We start from the raw sequence: 14,180 nt of genomic DNA, 5'->3' as shown, positions 1-14,180 counted from the left end.
CTTTAAGAGACATTTTTACTTAAATATGATGTGGATCATCAACCAAACTCCAAATAAGAAGGAAGAAATACTATTAGCCTTAATTATAATTTTGTTTCAATTTTACCAATAAAAGTAAAAACTTTTATAGTTTTGTAATATATAATAGATATAAAATATAGTGAAAAAATATTCCACTCAATAATGATAATATACCTAGTTAAAATACCTAGGAATATGCTCAGTAAAAAATGCAGAAACCTGCAATAGCACACACTACAAGTTCACAGAAATATAAGATATGAATATATTAATAGATATAAGATGTTCCTAGGTAAGTTTGAAGGTAAAAATATGCCAATTCTTTACACATTATTAATTCAATATAATTTTTTCCCTAACCCTTAAAAATTCTCTTTTACTTTCTTGGTTTTTAATGCTATTTTATATGAACCCAAAAAGTGTACTCATAGCATTGCCTTCTCTTATTCTATAAGGAGCTTCTCACTAGACATTTTTATTTGGATGTGTCACAAGATCTCAAACATAACTTTTGGTCTTTCACATAAAATTAATTCTATCTCTAGAAATGATACATTAATATCTCCTAATTTACTAAACCAAGAAATCTAGCAGTCATCATAAATTTCTTCTCTCTCCTTCCACCTCTAGTCTGCCACCACATTTTGTTGTTCTATCTCCAAATACACCTTGCATTCATTTACTTTTCCTAATTCCATATCAAATATTCTAGAAATTACCTCCTACTTTACCTCCTTGCTTCCTCTCTACCTATAGCTCCAATCTAAGAACTGTCTTTTCAAAACGTCAATGTAAAGTGTAAATTGCTACACTTTCATTTTAAAACTTCATAGCATCCCAATGCCTTTAAAGTAAATCCAAAGGTTTTGTGATTACCCATGAGGCTCCACTGACTTCTCCTACCTCTTCTTTCCTTCATTGAAATGCTTTAATAAAATGAGAAAAGCAATCAATGAGCAGAATAAGAAATTTAACAGAGATTGAAATTTTTTTTTTAATTTTGGGGCTGAAAAATGCAGTGAATTAAATAAAAATTGCAAGAGAAAGCATCCACAATAGATCAAAAATAGATTACCTATAAAAATATAATCAGAAGAAGAAAAAAGAATAAAATTGTGTAGCCTTTAAAATTATGATTAGAAAGGATTTCTAATGACATGGTGAAAATTTTAGAATTAAAGAAGAATAAAAAATGTGTTCAGGATTACTTTAGTTTTATTTTAAAAAATGCACTGGGGGAAATGTTGGATTGTATATAACTTTTTCTTCCATCTTTATACTTTTCTAAACTTTTAATATGTTACTGATAACTGAAAGAGTCATTGTTTACAGAAATGCATGAATCAAGACAAGATTGGGAGAAAATAATACATTTAATTTTAGGCATGTTGGGCTTTACAGAACATATATCTCCAATGGGAAATTTTCCAGCATAAAGGGTATTAAATATCATGAAAATGACCAAGACTGAAAGCATTTGTTCTAGAACTCTCTACAGAGACATTATAAGCCAAAGGAATGAATAAAAATGTCAATGTATTAGGAACAGAGAGGACCAAGGGGCTAACCTCTTGGAATTCTTAATGGCAAAAATAAAGAAGACCAAGAAATTGGTGATCAAAATGAGGAAGAGAGGGAGATGATCCTCTGATATTTCCTACTACATATATTTGTGGTACATGTTGTTTAAACTGAATTAAAAGCCTTTGTATTATACCCACAGACGGTCATTTTATAACATCAGAGTAATTGAGGTATGTAATCTATCAAAGAGAATATCAAAAGAATCTATCAGCAGACTTCAACAGCTTGCTATAAGTTGTTACAAATATTTGTTAGTTTTGGGAATGATACCCTCCCCTTTAGGGATATAGCAAACAATATCTTCCAATTAGGATAGATGGTGTCATGGTTTTAATGTGTGTGTTCCACCAAAATTCATATGTTGGAATCCAAACCTTAAGGTGGTAGTATTAAGAAGTAAGGTCTTTAGAGAAGTTATTAAGTAATGAGAGCTCTGACTTCATTACTGGGATTAATGTCTTTGTAAAAGAGGCTTCAGACACATGGCATTTTCATGACACAACATTTATTCCTGTTGCCCTTCTACCTTACACCATATGAGGATGCAGCAACAAGGCACCATTTTGAAGCAGAGTGAGCCTCCCCAGATACCACATCTGCCAGCATCTTGATCTTGGACTTCCAAAATTGTAAAAATAAATTTATATTGTTTATAAACTACTGTATTTTGTATAGCAGCAGCAATGGACTAAACCAGGAATCAATCAACCACTTATCCATCAGCTCACACCCTTTTGGATGATCCATCTTTGACTCAAATCTCAGCCCTCAATTCCAACTTCCTAATTTTATTTTAGAAACCCCTCAACACCCAGGATTGATGTAGAGTGAAAAAGGAAGACCTTAGTCACTGATGATTAGGACTGAATTAAGGGGTGGAAGTAGAAGTCAAGAGAATAAGATGAAAATCTGTAAAGTATAAAAATTGATTTATTGGAAATGGAGTGAGACAAAAAATGTATTTGCCATGGTTTCTCTTAAGATAAGACTGTATGCAGTTAGGAGAATAACTTTTGTATGTCTCTTGGCCCAAGTAATACCAGTAATAAACAGGAGAGAGAGTGTAATCCTGCCAACACAGATTTTCTGTTCTGTTCTTTCCATGGAGTATTGAAATAAGAGTTCAACCTCCAAATATCCTTCTCCACTCACTTCATTCACTTTCACATGAAAACACACATACATACACACATATACAATTGTGTCAAGGAAATGCTTAATGATCATCTATTAGAAAATGTCCAGAATTGTTAGCCTGCCTCAGTCTATAACTGCATACATCGTGGAAGATGTGGTCTATAACGAAAACTCACCCTATGAAATTATACCTTCCCTGACTGTTTTGTTCATTAATGAAATGCCAAATAACATGAATTCTGCTTAAACTATGTCTTCTAAATATATTCACTACTCTGTCCCATGCCCCAACGATCTAATGCATAGCACCCTTTTAAGTTAAGTCTGAAAACCTAAGGAGAAAAATTATTGTAGATTTCACAGCCTTCGAACTTCTTGAAGTATAACATTACTACTGTTTGAGCCAGACTAATTTTTAAAATTTATGCAGAATAGTCCCATTCAAAGCTACTCATTTCTCTCAACTTTACTTCTTTCTGATAGACTCCTAACACAAAGAGCATCTTTCTGAAGATTAGCTTTGCTGTCAAGTTTCTTTTCCAGTGAAAGACACTTTGATGTAAAAATCTTCTCTGGAATCACAGTTTCCCTGTATGCATTGTGTTATGTTTAAGTTATTTTTAGATGCCTTAAAAATTCTAGTTGTTAGCCCTATGTTTGGAAGAAAGCATTATTAACTTTTTAATGATTTCTGTTTCTTTGGCTTTAAGACAGAAAGCACTTTATACACACACACACACACACAAAAAAGTGTGTATCCATTGTCATTGTCTTTTGATGATTTATCTTAAGTCTATGTAGAAAATTGCTTTTCTCTTTAGCTTTCCTCAATTATTTTTGCTAAATGTGTTAAAGTCCTTCTTGACAACTGTAGGATTCAAAGCAATTCAAATGAGATTACTTCACTGTTGGTTAATACAAAAAGCTTTATCTCCTAAAAAGTGCCAAAACTATTATAAAATTCGCAGAAACCAAATGCATTTTTACTGACCTTTATCCATGTTGATATCTTCCCTTTTGCCTTGCTTTACTCACTGGCAATGCAGTGAAAGTACCTCAGCCTGACATATAAAAAGCCTTTTATAATTTCAACACAGCATCTTCAATTTATTTGTCTGTAGCCTTCCCCATTAAATACAATTTAGATTTTTGCCATGTAAATCTTTCTAATGCACAGATATAATCACATCACTGTTAAATGAAGTTTAGCCTAAAGCTGCCTCCTTACATATTTTAAGTTCAGCCTAAAGATTTTTCTGTACGTCGTGAATTATAACAAGTGGAAGGGTAAACAGACTCCTCCACTTGTTAAATCTGTGGTAAAGTTTGCCACATCTGTGCCTATCACTGAGTTTTTGGCCAATAAAATGTAGCCAACTGTTTAAACCGTGTTCAAATAAGGCAAACACTGACCTGTAACCAATCCCGTTGTTGCTGCACCTTACTTTTGCTTTCTGTACGTCACTTTCTTTTTTCTGTCCATAAATCTTCCACCACAACTACGCTGGAGTCTCTGAGCCCACCCTGGCTTACAGGGCTGCCCGATTCAGGAGTCATTCATTGCTCAATTAAACTACTTTATATTTAATTCAGCTGAAGTTTTTCTTTTATCAGCTGTTGTCAGAAGCAGGGTTGGAAGTTTCTAACAATCCCCAGGAACACTGAATGAGCAAGGCAAGGTTTCCACGGGACCCATTTGTGTCCACTGATCTCTCGGAACAGCTGGGTATCATGGTATGTTCTCTCTGGAGTTTCAGAGCCCCACATATTTGTGTTTTGAGCTCTACAAGTTTCTTTCAGCAAGTTGGCTTTCGAAAATTCACAAGGATTTTCATGTTTGACCCCTTTTTCTTGCGTGTTTACGTAGGAAAAATAAAATCATTGGCTAAGTTAATCAAGAGAACTGAGAGCAAAGCCAGTATCTTAGGTAAAAATGGTGTCCTTAATTTCTGAAGTACCGAGCTCCTTCTGGCTTATACACGCATAAGTGTTAGGCCCCAGAAGCAGTGAGGTCTTAGAGAAATGGCAAAATCTTACTTAACGCAGAGTGGAACATTCCAAATGAACAAAACTGCACTGAAGTGCATTTGAAAATGAGGGCTCCCAATTAGTCTCATGTAGAGGTGCCTATTGTTATGAAGAAGCTTCTAAGAAGGATTGAATATTTTTATTTAAAGACCTTAAGAAAGACAAATAAAAAGCTTAAGCACACTTTGGGAGGCCGAGGCGGGTGGATCACGAGGTCGAGACCATCCTGGTCAAAATGGTGAAACCCCGTCTCTACTAAAACTACAAAAAATTAGCTGGGCATGGTGGCGTGTGCCTGTAATCCCAGCTACTCAGGAGGCCGAGGCAGGAGAATTGCCTGAACCCAGGAGGCGGAGGTTGCAGTGAGCCGAGATCGCGCCATTGCACTCCAGCCTGGGCAACAAGAGCGAAACTCCAACTCAAAAAAAAAAAAAAAGCTTAAGCAACTAAGTGGTTTAAAAAAATTAAATCTACTAACATTTTAGCTTAGGTACTATCCCAATGCAAAGGAAAAAGACTGCAGCACCACCAGTTGGCTGACTTTTGGTAAGTAATGAAGTACTTTTTACCTGAGTAAAGGATAGAATTGGACTAGAGGCCCTCCCCTCAGTAAAGTCCCTCTTGGCTAAAAACGGAGTTGGCACCATGGGATGTTAACCACTACTCTTTTTGGATTAATCTGCGTTGCACTCTTTGCTGACAGCTATGGGTGACAGGGATAGGCACGTACAGGACCTCAGAACATGGGGATCTTTTTCTCCCCAAAGGGAAAAACTTGAAAGCTGATGGGTCTGTTGGAAAAGATTCCTTCATGACCAACAAGCAGCCATCTGAACTTTTGGTTCTGTATCACCGCAACGTGTGGGTCTTTCTCTGGCCTCCCCGAGCTCCTCATCTTCTCCACCCTGCCACAGAGAATGCTTGTTTTCCTTTCTCTCCTTTCCATGTCCTATCTCTTCTGTTACTCAGAGCAATCATCTTGCCCAGAGACCACATGTTGAAACTCCTGGTCAGAGGTTAGATTAAAGATGACAGGGTTCAACTGCGGGCAAGTTTAAGCCTTTCCAGTTCAATATTGGGTGCTATGCAGAGTGGCTAATGTCTGTTTTGTCACTTGAGTTTTTTCTGGTCAGACTGGAAAATGTTAACTTGGTTACCCCATGCAACCCCTTAGACAGCATCTTACAAAATTGAGAGGCTTTTGCCTGTAGTTCCCTGAAATCGAAAAATAACAATAATTTTCTTTTGTGTTGCAGCTTGGCTTCCAGGGCTATATTGTGGTGAGCAGGGTTACTAGAGCCTCTCAGGGAAAGGAAATCCAGGAGTCTGTCATGCCAGCCAACAGGTAAAGATTTCCTACCAGTCAGACTTCTAGCCTCTCTCTCTGTACAAACTGGTTGAATGAATGGTAAAAATCAGTGTTTATCTCCTCTGTAAAGTTTTAATTGATGCACAAAAAGATTCTGAGGCTAGTCTTAAGCAGCAGCAAATCTAGTGTGCTTTGTGTGTCTTCCTTTACAGTTCTATCATAAAGAGGAGTACCTTAGGCTAGAATATCGGCTTAGGACCTGATATGGTTTGGCTGTGTCCCCACGCAGATCTCATCTTGAATTGTAGTTTCCATAATCCCCATGTGTCATGGGACAGACCCTGTGGGAGGCCACTGAATCATGAGTGTGGTTCCCCCCCGCTGTTTGCATGATAATGAGTAAGTTCTCATGAGATCTGATGGCTTTATAAGGAGCTTCCACTTCCTCTTTTTGCTTGACTCTCATTCTTCTCTCTCCTGCCACCATGTGAAGAACATGTTTGCTTCCCTTTTCACCATGATTGGAAGTTTCCTAAGGTCTCCACAGCCATGCTGAACTATGAGTCAATTAAACCTCTTTCTTTTCTAAATTACTTAGTCTCAAGTATGGCTTTATTAGCAGCATGAGAACAGACTAATACAGGACCCCGTAAGCTCACTGTTCAAGATGGCCCAGCAAGCCAGTCAGTAACAAACTTTGCTGCAGATACCTGAAACAAAACAAACAATAAAACAAACTGGATGAAGTCTCCACTTTGTTTTATGTCCTTGGAAGCTTGATCTTATGACTATGTGGTGGTACTTTCTCTTGGTCTCTGCTCTCCAGGAAATAGGATTTTGGGTATCTATGTCACGGTTAGCACTAAAAATTATCTTAAGCATTTAGTCTTTGCAAGCTCAAAACTGATTGCTTCAGACTCCTTCTGGGAAGAGCAGTGGAAACTTCCCAGTGCTATAACTCAGCAGCTATGGCTGTGCCATTTTTACAATGGTGGTCTGGATTCATCCTAGCATAGGAAATTTCCTGTTGATATCTTTGTGACCTTTACCATTTGTTGATTCCTTTTTCCTCCATGGACAACTTCTAGCTTCCCTTCTTAAATTTTCCTTTCTCTGAGCTACCTTTGAAGATTCAAAATTTTGTAAAAATTGCTTACCATCTCTTTGAAAATACCTCATACACTTGTGGTTAAGTCATAAACTTAGTTGAGGCTTGTTGGTTACACTTGGGAGGTTGCTTTGTGTAAAGTCTAAAAGCCAAATATATTGGCCATTTGGCCTTGTTAAAGTCAGGTAATAAGAAATTTAAAAGGACTTCTTTAAAAGAGTTAAAAGTCAGCTTAACTAAAAGCGAATATCCAAGCTCTAACAGCCTAGGACTCCTTGGGAATAACAGGAGATGCCACAGACCCTGTTTTGGGAAAAAACCTCTGTTTTCCTCATGAAACTCCAGGAATTAGAAGTGAATAGATCCCTCCCAAAATCTAAGGTTCTGTTCTGTTTTGCATTACATTATCTGACATGTTTTACTTTTGGGGGTGTCAGAAATTACTTGGCATTATGAGAGGGCTTTGGTGTGTTATAACTAGGTAGGAAATATGCTTTTGAGAATGGCTAATGGCAGTTATGGGGGATACTTGGTTCTTTGCATGTTTGGATCTGAAAAGCATGCTCTTGGCCACCTGGAAGGTATGGAAATGTCCTCACCCAAACCTTCCCCCATCCTCCCCCCACCAAATAAGACTCTCATGGGAGATGGGCAGATTACAATACGGATTAATTTGGCTTTGGGTTGCCATGCAATAAAACGCACAATAAAAGCATTGCACTGTTTCCACTCATATTATTTTCCCCTTCTGGGGGATCCACGATGCAATATAAAATGGGACTCTTAATGTTGGAGATCTGTTTTTGTCTTCTGGGTGTGCCTGCTTCTTAAGCCCCAGAAACTTCATGCTTTCCTGGCCCTTTTCCTAGAAGGACTCCACCCTGAAGCCAGTAATCCAATTAAGAAACTTAAAAACTGGCAAATAACAAATCTTACAACTACTGAATCTTCCTCTGTCTGTTTAGTTATATATGTGTTGAGTGTGATGGTTATATAAAAGAGCTCAAATTAATTGGCTTAAAGAAAAATAAGCATTTAAATCAAATATTTTGAAAGAAAAAATGTGTAATGCCTTTTAGTTCACGTGACTTTAGTAATCTTGGGAAATACAAATAATATTAAATATTATTAGTAAAATAAAGATACTTGGCCTAAATTAGGCAGGCCAGATATGAGGTTTGCTAATGCTTTAATATCATAAACTGTTTCCTTGGTTTTTGAAAGTTGTTCAACTTCCCTGCTTTATAGCTAGTAAGGCCTGGGGGCATGTGGAGTTAGCCATGTCCCTAACTATGCCGGAAAGAGTCAGACCTTATCTGAGTTTCTCTTTGGTGTCCTTCTAGGCTCCAAACCTAGTACATAATTAAAATCACTTACCAGGTTTTTCACAAAAAGCAAAAATTGCTACAAGTTAACATTGTAACATACACTTAAGATTACTGAAAAAACAGTTTTACAAGTAAGGTGTATAAGAAAAGTAAAATGTACTTTTAGTAAAAGATTATAAGAAGGCATTGGAATGTAAATTTTTACCTAGCTTAGAAGCTTAAAGGATTATTTTAAATCAGATAACATAAAGCTAAAGATTTGAACAAGATGTAACAGGTTTGTGAAAAGTTATTTGTAAAAGATATTCTGTATATGAACACATTGTCTAAATTTAAAGGGGTATTTTCCAGTTTTTTACGTAAATTGAAGTTTGGAATAAAAGCACAACAGGGTGTTTTTAGAGCACTGATCTACTCTTTAAAAAAGATTTATAAAGAGTTATAAAAGGTTTATGAAAATTTTACCTTATTCAAATTGATTCAGATTGATAGATTTATCTATAATGTTATATTAAAGACTGGGGTTGACCAGGTGTGGTGGCTCATGCATGTCATCCCAACATTTTGGGATGCCGAGATAGGTGGATCACCTGAGGTCAGGAGTTTGAGACCAGCCTGATCAACATGGTGAAACCCCATTCCTACTAAAAATACAAAAAATTAACTGGGCGTGTGGCAGGTGGTGAGTGCCTATAATCCCAGCTACTTCGGAGGCCAAGGCAGGAGAATCACTTGAACCTGGGAGGTGGAGGTTGTAGTGAGCCGAGATCACACCATCACATTCCAGCCTGGGCAACAAGAGCAAAACTCTGCCTCAGGAAAAAAAAAAAAAAAAGATTGGGGTTGACATTAATAGTACACTAATGCAAGGGTGAAACTTGGCATTAATATTCATGTAATATTAAAGGATAATGAAAGATTTTTGTTTGCTTTGAATAAACTAAAAGGGAAGGGGAAGACAAGAGGCAGATTGGAAAGCTAAGTCTTTCCTCTGTTGATGAGTAATGGTTTTTGCCTTTTTAAAATTTTCAAGTCATCATTTTGCCTGAATGAATGACTTATGGTGACCTGGAATTCTATTTTACAATATCAAGTGTTTAACATCTTTAATATATTTGATAAACTTCCACAAATCAAAATTCACCTTCAAAATTGTCTTTTGATTATTTTTTCCCTTACTTATGCTTCTATGAACAACAGAAATGAAAAAGGAGGTCTGTTGTGTGCACTTTTGGTGTATACTTTTATTTGTCAGGCGTTTTGTAGACAGCCTTATACATGGCTAACCTTATACCTTGACAGATGAAAGATGAGGGCCCAATGTAGGTGAGAAACTTAAGTGGTATATACATTGCCTCATAATCAGTCAGAAACAGAATATTGGTTCACTCCTCTTAACCCACATCATAAGTTAAAGAGAAAATTGCCAGGAGGACTCCTTCACTCCTCTAGAAGGGCATCATTTGTTAGGCCCTTATTTCCATGGTGTGGAGTAAAAGAAGCAATGATTAAAAATGCATCCCTCATGATAGGCTCTATAGCAGATTCTACTGTAAAGGCTATAGTTATACAACAGACTTTAAATTCTCCTGTGAAATTTATGCTAAATAATAGAATTAACTAAAGAGAAAAGTATCTATGCGGCTGCTAGCACTTGTGGACAATTGAAAAATAAATCAAATGTAGATTATAGACATTTCACTGTAGAGGATTAATGAAGAGACTGCTTAGTTAAGTGAGTAGACTTTTTATCTAGCTCATTATTTGATCTATTTAATTTTAGGTGGTTTATGGGGACACCAGGTAAAAAGCATATATCAAACCCTTGGTATTACCTTCCAGATAGTCAATAATAGTCTTCCTTGTACACTGTATTCTCTCAAAGATTTTAAATGTTTGCACACAGCCAAATCTAAATTATCAAATGGTCTCTCTTCAACTGGAATGACCAGAACTGAAATAAATGTGCAACCATTAAGACACCATAACCTATGAATGACATCCTGAGACCAGAAACCCAAAATGATGGTAACTGAGAGTGATGCTAAGGCCCTAACTTTTGATTACACTCTCACGTAAGTGAAAACCTGACCAAAATGGGAGAATTTTTTAAAACAAAATAATGGGAGACCATTGTTTTTGACTGAACTTATTCACTGGATGCTAACAAACCAAACCAAACCAAAATGGAATCGCTCATGCTAAATGTGACAAACTGAGACTTTAAGAAAACACATAAGTCCTAGAACAGACGAGGTTTTGCATTTCTCCTATAAACAGGATGTTCCATAAGGAAGTACTCTCTACTTAGTCCTTGCTCCCACCTTGCAAAACCCACTGTTCTACTATTTCCTGGTGGGTTTCAAGACTAAAACAATACATTTATGATGGTGATAGTGACATCAATGACTAAAATTTGGTCAATGTCTCAAAATTCAGAAAATGACCAAAAGTGGGGAATTGTTAAATCAAGTTTAGCCTAAAGTTGCCTCCTTACATATTTTATGTCCAGCCTAAAAGTTAGTCTTTACATTGTGAACTGTAACAAGTGGAGGTGTGAACAGACTGCAGCCCAAACCTGTGCCTATCCCTGAGTTTTGGTCAATCAAATGTAGCCAACTGTTTGAACTGTGTTCAAATAAGTCAAACACCAAGCAGTAACCAATCCAGTTGTTTCTGTACCTCACTTTCATTTTCTGTACATTACTTTCCTTTCTCCATCTATAAATCTTCTTCCAGCACAAGGCTGCACTGGAGTCTCTGAGCTTACCCTGGCTCAAAAGGCTGCCCGATTTGTGAATTATTGATTGCTCAATTAAACTCCTTTAAATTTAATTATACTGAAGTATTTCTTTTATCATTATTTTCCTTGTTTTAAAAAATTGCATTTCAAAACCTGGATGGCTTGCCATTACCTAAATACTCAACCCAGCATTTCAGCTCCAGAATAATCTGAAATCAACATATACATTTGGGCTTCTCCTTTCCTACTTCCCTTCATGTAGGCAAAACGTTAGCAAAGCAAACACACTGCATCTTTCTTTCATTTCAGTACAACTAAACAAATATTTAAAATATTTATAGAATATTCTTCTATATACAGTGTTCTGGCTAGACAATCTCTCCCTCCTCTCATTTGTATTTAGTAAAACTATGTACGTATCTATGCATCTACATACAATCCATTTTATTTGGATTCAAGGTAGACACCTTATCATTGTTTATCCACTCAATCATGTATTCAATATGTGTTTATCAAGCACATGCTTTGAACATAAAGGTAACACAAAATCAACAATTTAAAGAAATTATAATCTAAGGGAAGTTGACACAAACATAAACTACAGAGTAAAATACTAAGTAATACTTTCATGCTTATCCCAATGGCTGCACCTAAAGAGTGTAATCTCGTGCTAATGAGTAATCTGCACACACCAGACATGCATCACCAAAAGGAAAGACAGCACAGAGCCTGGCTCTTCATGATCAGTAGCTACCTGCTGGTTAAGTTTTGTGTGTAGTCACTGACATGTAGCAAGTCCAAAGATGCTATTAGGACTCTCCTATTACCATTCCATTCTCATTCTGTTCCTTTACATCTACTTTAAGCACAACCCCTCTATTGATTTCTTCTTTGATGCAGATGAAGACCACCTTTCATGTCTGATTCAGTTTATAGAGATGCAGATCCAATGAATAATACTTGGATTATCAAAAATCTATCAATAAGCTCAAAACTGTGATTATACAAAGTTTTCCAGTACTACATTGTATCAAACTATAGATTTGATCCGCTTATTAATGTAATTAGTGAAGCTTATTGACCATATTCAATGATCTAGATTTAGATACTCATTTCATTAGGTAACCATTAAAGGTGACTTCTTAGAAAAGCTTAGATAGCTGATAGAAATTAAATTTCCTCTTTTACATATAGTAGTTGAATTGTTGTTATGTAATTTAAATACAGCAACTGGGCTTGAGTCAATGAGCATTTATTGACCATCTGCTGCATGTATATCCCTAGTTAATGGAAGAAAACTGAAAAACTATTCAAAGCAGAATTCAAGTTATAGCTTCAAAAATAAAATAAATAAGAAGGATTTTTTCTTATTTGGTATCTAGCAAAAAAGTTTCCCTTTCTATGCCTGAGAAGTAAGGAAGCCAAGGATATAAATGTTTGATAACCTGAAATAAATATATCAGGAAAGAAATTCAACTGCTACCTTAAAGCAAAAGAGCAGGCAAAAAGAATATGAACCAGCCTGAATCTCTATTCTGGAAAACCCCAAATTTATTACAAAAGACCTCATGATTTGTAAGGCCTTTAGAGGGCTCAGTTAAATAATCTTTAAGACATTATGGTTAACCCTCCCACCCACGGATTCTTGAATGACAGTTAAAGGGAATGTTAGGGAACATTGAGGCAGAATGTCTTGAAATTTCTTGGTGAGTTCCAGCTTGAAGCAGGTGCTGTGTGAGGCCCTAACTGAGAAATGATTTTACCTATAAAGCAAAATGAAATGGTATGTGAAGAGCTTATTTTTGCTAGATTAATAACAAGAGCAATGATGCAAAGTGCTGTTTTCCTTCTTTGCAGCTGCCTCAGTACAAGCTACAAGCCTTGTGTCAGTCAGCATATGCTAGGGAGTAGTGACTGGGTTCCAACTACTTTTTTTTGCTTATTAGCTCAAATAAGCAACTTCTCTAGTTCATACATACTAACACAAGTATGATAGGCAGTGAGAACAGAAAACTGAGAGATGTGAAAAGGAACATATTATCATAAAACCTGCACAGGTAGATCTATGGGCCAGAAGCGGTGACTCATGCCTGTAATCCCAGCACTTTAGGAGGCTGATGCTTGTGGATCATCTGAGGTCAGGAGTTCAAGACCAGCCTGGCCAACACAGTGAAACCCTTTCTCTACTATAAATACAAAAATTAGCCAGGCATGTTGGCGCATGCCTATAGTCCCAGATACATGGGAGGCTGACGCAGGAGAATCGCTTGAACCTGGGAGGTGAAGGTTATAGTGAGCCAAGATCCTGCCGCTGCACTCCAGCTGGGTGACAGAGTAAGACTCCATAAATAAATTAAATAAATAAACAAATAAATAAATAAATAAAACCTGCACAGTTAGATATATGGAGGCTGGAGCAGAAGACAAATGAAAGAATGAAATTTATGGGGATTCTGAGAAAGCATGAGAATAGATTATTTTTCCTTTCTTACCCAACACCCACCCTTTCCTACCCAACTCTCACCCTTCCCTGGAAGAGTCCCCATTGAAATTTAGGAATATCTGTGATCAGGAAAAAAGTATGACATTGGTGCCAATATAGCATTCCTCAGATTCAGAGAAAGCTGTAGATGCTAGGAGCACAAATCAAATTAATAGCCGAGAGACAAGCTCACTAAGCAAAGGGAGGGCTCCATTAGTGTCCAGACTAAATAGGGCCTGAAGTTCACAGAATCTTTCATGTCAGAAAGCTGCATAGACAATGAGTAGATTATCCAGAAGCTATCAAACATACCCAGCAAAACATATTGCTTGTGTCAGTAATATAGATAGTATAAACATTTGAAGCCACACAGAGATAGCGGTGAGTCCAAGGCATAGGCATGCCTCTTCCCCTCCCCATCCCACTCTAACTTACCATAG

Source organism: Cebus imitator, unplaced genomic scaffold, assembly GCF_001604975.1.
Source record: "Cebus imitator isolate Cc_AM_T3 unplaced genomic scaffold, Cebus_imitator-1.0 Scaffold22, whole genome shotgun sequence".
Classification (NCBI taxonomy): domain Eukaryota; kingdom Metazoa; phylum Chordata; class Mammalia; order Primates; family Cebidae; genus Cebus; species Cebus imitator.
This window is presented reverse-complemented; position numbering follows the sequence as displayed.